A 7,192-nucleotide genomic window follows, 5' to 3' on the forward strand; every position below is an offset into this window, starting at 1 on the left:
ATGCACGTATTTACATGTAAAGGAGGCTATATTGTGTATTTAGTATACTATATGTGAGTGTTCGGGCTTCCCCCGTGACTCAGCCGTAAAGACTCTGGCTACAACGCAAGAGTTGCAGGGCACACAGGTTCAATCCCTGAGTTGGGAAGATCCTCTGAAGGAGGGCATGGCATCCCACTCCAGTATTCTTGCTGGTAGAATTCCATGGACAGACGAGCCTGGTTGCAGAGTTGGATGCTACTGAAGTGACTTAGCACACATGCACATGTGAGTGTTCACTTTTCTTCATTCTTTTTTGTATTTGTTTATTGGCATGTGGGATTTTCAATTTTTGTTAAAGCATGTGGGATCTTTAGTTGTAGCGTGCAACTATTAGTTGCTGTATGTGGGATCTAGTTCCCTGACCAGGGATCGAACCTGGATCCCCTGCATTGGGAGCACAGAGTCTGAGCCACTGGACCATCAGGGAAGCCCCTCTTCATCTTTTTTTTTTTTTCCTGCTTCTTATGATCTATAATTTCAATTGTCCTGTCTTGAAATTGGCTGCTGCTTTCTTCTGCCTGCTCAGGTCTGCTGTTGAGCTCCTCTACTGGGTATTGCTGTTCTGAGTGAGACAGGATCTTCAGTTCAGTTCAGTCGCTGTCATGTCTGACACTTTGCAACCCCATGAACCGCAACACACCAGGCCTCCCTGTCCATAACTAACTCCCGGAGTCCACCCAAACCCTTGTCCATCGAGTCAGTGATGCTATCCAACCATCTCATCCTCTGTCGTCCCCTTCTCCTCCTGTCCCCAATCCCTCCCAGCATCAGGGTCTTTTCCAATGAGTCAGCTCTTCACATCTGGTGGCCAAAGTACTGGAGTTTCAGTTTCAATATCAGTCCTTCCAATGAACACCCGGGACTGATCTCCCTTAGGATGGACTGGTTGGATCTCCTTGCAGTCCAAAGGACTCTCAAGAGTCTTCTCCAACACTACAGTTCAAAAGCATCACTTCTTCTGTGCTCAGCTTTCTTCACAGTCCAACTCTCACATCCATACATGACCACTGGAAAAACCATAACCTTGACTAGACGGACCTTTGTTGACAAAGTAATGTCTCTGCTTTTTAATATACTGCCTAGGTTGGTCATAACTTTCCTTCCAAGGAGTAAGCATCTTAATTTCATGGTTGCAGTCACCATCTGCAGTGATTTTGGAGTCCAGAAAAATAAAGTCAGCCACTGTTTCCTCTGTTTCCACATCTATTTGCCACGAAGAGATGGGACCCTATGTCATGATCTTGGTTTTCTGAATGTTGAGCTTTAAGCCAACTTTTTCACTCTCCTCTTTCACTTTCATCAAGAGGCACTTTAGTTCTTCACTTTCTACTATAAGGGTGGTGTCATCTGCATATCTGAGGCACTTTAGTTCTTCTTCACTTTCTTCCATAAGGGTGGTGTCATCTTCATATCTGAGGTTACTGATATTTCTCCCAGCAATCTTGATTCCAGCTTGTGCTTCCTCCAGCCCAGTGTTTCTCATGATGTACTCTGCATATAAGTTAAATAAGCAGGGTGACAATATACAGCCTGGATATACTCCTTTTCCTATTTGGAACCAGTCTGTTGTTCCATGTCCAGTTCTAACTGTTCCTTCCTGACCTGCATACAGGTTTCTCAAGAGGCAGGTCAGGTGGTCTGGTATTCCCATCTCTTTCAGAATTTTCCACTGTTTATTGTGATCCACAGAGTCAAAGGCTTTGGCATAGTCAATAAAGCAGAAATAGATGTTTTTCTGGAACTCTCTTGTTTTTTTGATGACCCAGCAATGTTGGCAATTTGAACTCTGGTTCTTCTGCCTTTTCTAAAACCAGCTTGAACATCTGGAAGTTCACGGTTCACATATTGCTGAAGCCTGGCTTGGAGAATTCTGAGCATTACTTTACTAGTGTGTGAGATGAGTGCAATTGTGCAGTAGTATGAGCATTCTTTGGGATTGCCTTTCTTTGGTATTGGAATGAAAACTGACCTTTTCCAGTCCTGTGGCTCCTGCTGAGTTTTCCAAATTTCTCTGGCCATGTCCACTTCTTGTGGACCCCTCTGTTAGGATCTGCTAACTCTGCTGCCCCCGTGCATCCCTGGCTGTTGCCTGGTTCCTCCCCTGATTCCCCAGAAGCAGCCCCTCCTCCTGGTACAGACACTCAGTTGGATGGTATTCAGTGGAGAGGAGGGAAAGGAGATCTGACTTCTTAGGTTGAATTAGTTACGGGAGTATCAAAGCAGCCTGTCTTACGTCTCAATGTCTTGGTGCACTTGATGGAATGGCATTTGAGGAGCTTACATTGTTTGACTTTCCCTCCACACCCACACTCTCAGCACACCCACATAAAGTTCAGACACAGATTAAGGTTTGGAGACACATCTTTGTAATACAATGTTAGGCTTATCTGCAAGCTCAAGGTTGTCTCAGTGTCCCTTTCTTAAGAATCCTTTCCCATAAAACTTTGTAGGTCTTCATAGAATAGATATTTCTGGAAGGACACACCCTGTGGATTTATGAGACAGGCTCAGACAGTTTTTACCCAGCACAAAACATGTTGCTCTTTTGCCCCATCCACCTCAGCTCCCTAAATAGCTAAGGCCATATCTTGTTTTCCCCTCATTTCCATTGAATTTTATTCAGATCCTCTGGGAGAATCAATGATTCATTTAGTACAATGGAGAGTCCACTTATATTGTAATTAACTAAACTTATTTAGCATGTTTTATGTATTCAGGGTTTCAAATGTCATGTTTGCTCAGAGTCCATTTTTAAGAACACAGCATAGCAATATATGCATATTTGTCATGTTCTGGCGGGTCATTTTGGCTAGAATAAGAGGAAACAGCAGATCGTGTTTAGGCAAGAATTTGGTTCAAGTCCACCACCCACAGGGTTGCAAGAAAAAGCCAAGCAAGTCATAAATAAGTACAAATGGGTTGTGAGTTTTAATTCATGATGATTAATCCACACAGTTTACAATTAAAAAGTAAAAAATACCTTGTATCAAAAAATAAACTTTGACTGAAACCTCTGATGGGATTTTTCCAAAGTCTTTTGAAAAGTTAATTCCATCTTAAAAGCCAGCACTGCAAATGGCATTTATACAGCATTTACCATGAGCCAGGCCAGGAGCTGCTTTAAGCTTATCAGAAACATGAACTCATTGAACCCACAGGACAGCCTTATGATGTAGGCACTTTTAGATATTGATTCCTAGTTCACATTTAGACAGAGCTTTCCTGTTCTTTTACAAATAGATGCTCCCGTTTGTAGAAATGGGCCATGATGTTTATTTTACACTAGTACATGTGTATGATTTCTCACTATGCAGATCATCATGATTTTTTCCCATCAATAATCAGTAAATTGATACAAATTTCCTCTAAAAATAGTTCTTATTTATTAACAGGTTTAAGATATTTAAAAAATAATTTTATATTTGTCTTAGAGAAGAGCAAGTATAAGGATAATTTATCATTTTGTCAGAAAAGAGTAACATGGAAACTTACATTACCATATGTAAAATAGATAGCCAAAGGGAATTTGCTGTGTGTCTCAGAAAACTCAAACAGGGACTTTGTGTCAATCTAGATGGGTGGGATGGGGCGAGAGATGGGAGGGAGATTCAAAAGGGAGGGGATATATATATACCTATGGCTGAAAAAAAAAATTTATATCTGTATTACAGAAGAACAAGTAAAAGGATAATCTATCATTTTGTCAGGTTAACTGATCTGATGAAGACAGTTGACATAAATTAAGTAAGCAATTGATAGAAAGACATGAATTAATAAGAAGACATGAATTAGTTAACCTCTAGAAAACTGTTCATGTGCAATGACAGTAACCATCTTAGTAACAGTTGAAAGACAGTAACCATCTCGTATATGCATACATTATTCAAGTGTATCATTTACTACATGTAATTAATGGCACATGCATGGCCTGTATTTTCTGGTTTGCTGACTCTTCTATCCATATAAACAGACCCTTGCTTGTCAAACCACATGTCCTGGTCACTGTTCCAGAAGCTGTGGTCACTACTGATAGAAGAAGATTGGGTTTTTGAGGCAAACTAGGATTTTTTCCCCCCAACAATCAATAAGTTGCACTAATTTCTTAAAAATATTAAACATGAGTCAAAATCCCTTTTGAAGCCTAAGCCACAATATGCAAAATATTTTGGGTTAGTGTTTCTAAAAGAAATTTACATGCTTCATTTTTCTGAAGTTTCTCAGAACTTCAGGCAGTGCATACTGGATTGCTTTTATTTTTATAAGAAAATTTGGCCCTTTTTGCAGATTGACTCCTTATCACTTTTATTATGGTTTTGGAAGGTACATGTCTTTGTTTGATAGTTCCACAAGTATACCTTCTGCAAGATAAAAATTAAAGTCCCACAAGTAACAAAAATGCACGCAGGATCAGATACACGCTATAGGTCACTGAACATGTTCACTTTCATCTCTGCTGACCTGGAAAGCCTAGTAGTTTATGTTTACCTCTTTATGTATTAGAGTAGAAAGTGAATGATTGGTGTAGGGGAGTCGAGTGAGTGCAGGTGGGTCTGAGTTCTGACTCTATCAGATCATCAGCCTTGTCACCTGTGTGTGACTTAACAACCCCCAGCTAGCTGAGAGGGGGAGAGGTGGGGACACGGGAGTGACTCCTTCATACACTTTCTCTTAGAATAGGTCTTTTCAATAATTCTACACTAGTAGGTGGAGGTGGTCATTGCTAAGCCCTCATGCAATCCTTGCTTTTGGAAGCAGGGAGTCTTTGGGCCATGTGGTGAATAATAACAAATGCGATCACTTCCAAGAACCAGGCACTGTTTTAAGTGCCTTGCATATACTGATCTCTGACAACAAGCTCTTAAAGTAGGGACCATTTTCATCATCTTTATTTTACAGATTAGAAAATGGAACTACTTGAGGCAAAATAACTTGCCTGAGGTAAGGCAGCCAAGGTGGCAGAGCTAAGTCTGAACACAGAGGTCTGATAAACATCATACCATGTGTCTCTCCCAGAGATGGTATCCAAAGCATGATGCTTCTCTGGGCTTCCTCCCCCGACTGTTGGGGGTATGGGTCCCAGAGCACTTTCATATAGGTAAGCCAAGATTGCTGACAGCAGTTTTAATAGTTGTTAGTGAGACTGAGTGACAGGATGTCTGTTGGATATTGGCACAGAGTTGCTGCTCAGTGAAAAAGAAAAAGAGAAAAAAGTTATTGAGCTACAATAAGACACCCTAAGAGATGTTAAAGAACATTCACGATTCGTATAAATTCTGTAGCAAAACTGGAAGTTTTCAAAACTACAATTTCTTTGCCTCATTAAACTATGGTTTTCTTCTTTTTATTCTCCTCAGTATGAATTACCCTGGGCTTCCCAGGTGGCACTAGCAGTAAAGAACTCACCTGCCAGTGCAGGAGACATAAGATATGAAGGTTCAATCCCTGGGTTGGGAAGATCCCCTGGAGGAGGAAATGACAACCTGCTCCAGTATTCTTGCCTGGAAAATCCCATGGACAGAGGAGCCTGGTAGGCTACAGTCTATAAGATCTCAAAGAGTTGACTGAAGTGACTTAGCACACATGCACACACTTTCACTTTTCTGATCCCTAAAGTTAAAAAAAAAAAAAAAAAAAGATAATCAGAAAAATGTAAAATAAAATGTGGAAATTCCCTACCAATTAGAAGTCATATCAATGAGAGGAAACATCTAGGAAAATTTCACTGTTTATCCTATTGGAATTTGCCCTGTGCATTTATAGGTGTATATATATATATATATATATATGTATACACACAAACACACACACACTCACACATACACACATATACACACACACACACATATCCACACACACACACACACATATCCACACACACACACACACACATACAGAACTTGCCAGGTGGCACAGAGGTAAAGAATCCGCCTGCCGATGCAGGAGACACAAGAGACTTGTGTTGGGAATGTCCAACACAACTTCAATCCCTGGGTTGGGAATGTCCACTGGAGAAGGAAATGGTAGCCCATTCCAGTATTCTTGCTGGGAAATCCCACGGACAGAGGAGCCTGGTGAGCTACAGTCTATGGGGTCATGAAGAGCAGGACACGACTAAGCATGCATGCATGTGTGTGTATACATATTTAGGTTAAAGATTGGAGGAAATGTATCAGGCTATACAGTTTGTTTACTTGTATTTTTCACTTCATATAATGCAGACATCTTGGCATGTATATATACATTTAGTTCCACATCTTCATTTTAATCATTAAAAGTGCTTCTCTGTGTATTATGATTCACCATTTACTTAAAAGTTTCTTAATTGAATGACACAGAATATTTGCTTTATTGTTATTATAAACAAGCCTGAATGATTGAAAGCACATCTATGTTCTTCTGTTATTATTTCCTTATAATAAATTCCTAGAAATAAAGCTCTTTGATCAGAGTGTGACCAGTTTTAAGACCAGTATTATGTCAACTTCCATCTCCCTCCCTCCCCCAACCCCCTAAAACCTATACTTTAAGAAAAGATTTTCAGGGAGGGAGGTGGGAAGGATATTCAAAGGAGAGGACATGGGTAAACCTATGGTTGATTCATGTTGATGTTTGGTAGAAACCAACACAATGCTGTAAAGTAATTATCCTTCAATTAAAAATAAATAAATTAAAAAAAAAACTCAATCAAAAGGATAGGGAAAAAAATAGAAAAAATTCTCATTAGTTTGGTAAGGGAGTGTTTATTTCCCCACATTCTTGTCAACAATGGGTTCAAAAACATTGGGCATTTGCTTGAATTTTTACCAATGTGCTAACTGAAAAATAAAAAATAACAATAATAGTAAAATGGTATTTCGTTGTTTTAATGTACATTTTCTTGTTTATTACTAAAGTTGCATTTTTCTTAGGTCTATTTATTAGTCACTTGTATTTCTTCTTTTGGGAAGTAACTGATCATTTCCATTTCTCACTTTTATTTTTTGGCTATAATTTTTTTAATATATTAAAAACATGAACTTTTCCCCAGATGTTAAAGCACTTTCTCCTGTGTGTTGTCTTTGACTTTATATATGATATTTCTAACCATACAAACACTTAAAATATGTCAATTTTTCTCTCTATAGTTGATCTCAAGATCACCTCCTCAGTA

The 7,192-nt window shown here is 39.4% G+C and overlaps 1 non-coding gene across 1 annotated transcript; it reads right to left on the bottom strand.

Annotated features, from left to right (window-relative positions):
- Positions 1-396: 396 nt before the first annotated feature.
- TRNAG-CCC (transfer RNA glycine (anticodon CCC)) lies at positions 397-469 on the bottom strand. Its single transcript has one exon. It is a non-coding gene; the product is annotated as a tRNA-Gly (tRNA).
- Between the last annotated feature and the right edge of the window lie 6,723 nt (positions 470-7,192).

Source organism: Muntiacus reevesi, chromosome 10, assembly GCF_963930625.1.
Source record: "Muntiacus reevesi chromosome 10, mMunRee1.1, whole genome shotgun sequence".
Taxonomy (NCBI): domain Eukaryota; kingdom Metazoa; phylum Chordata; class Mammalia; order Artiodactyla; family Cervidae; genus Muntiacus; species Muntiacus reevesi.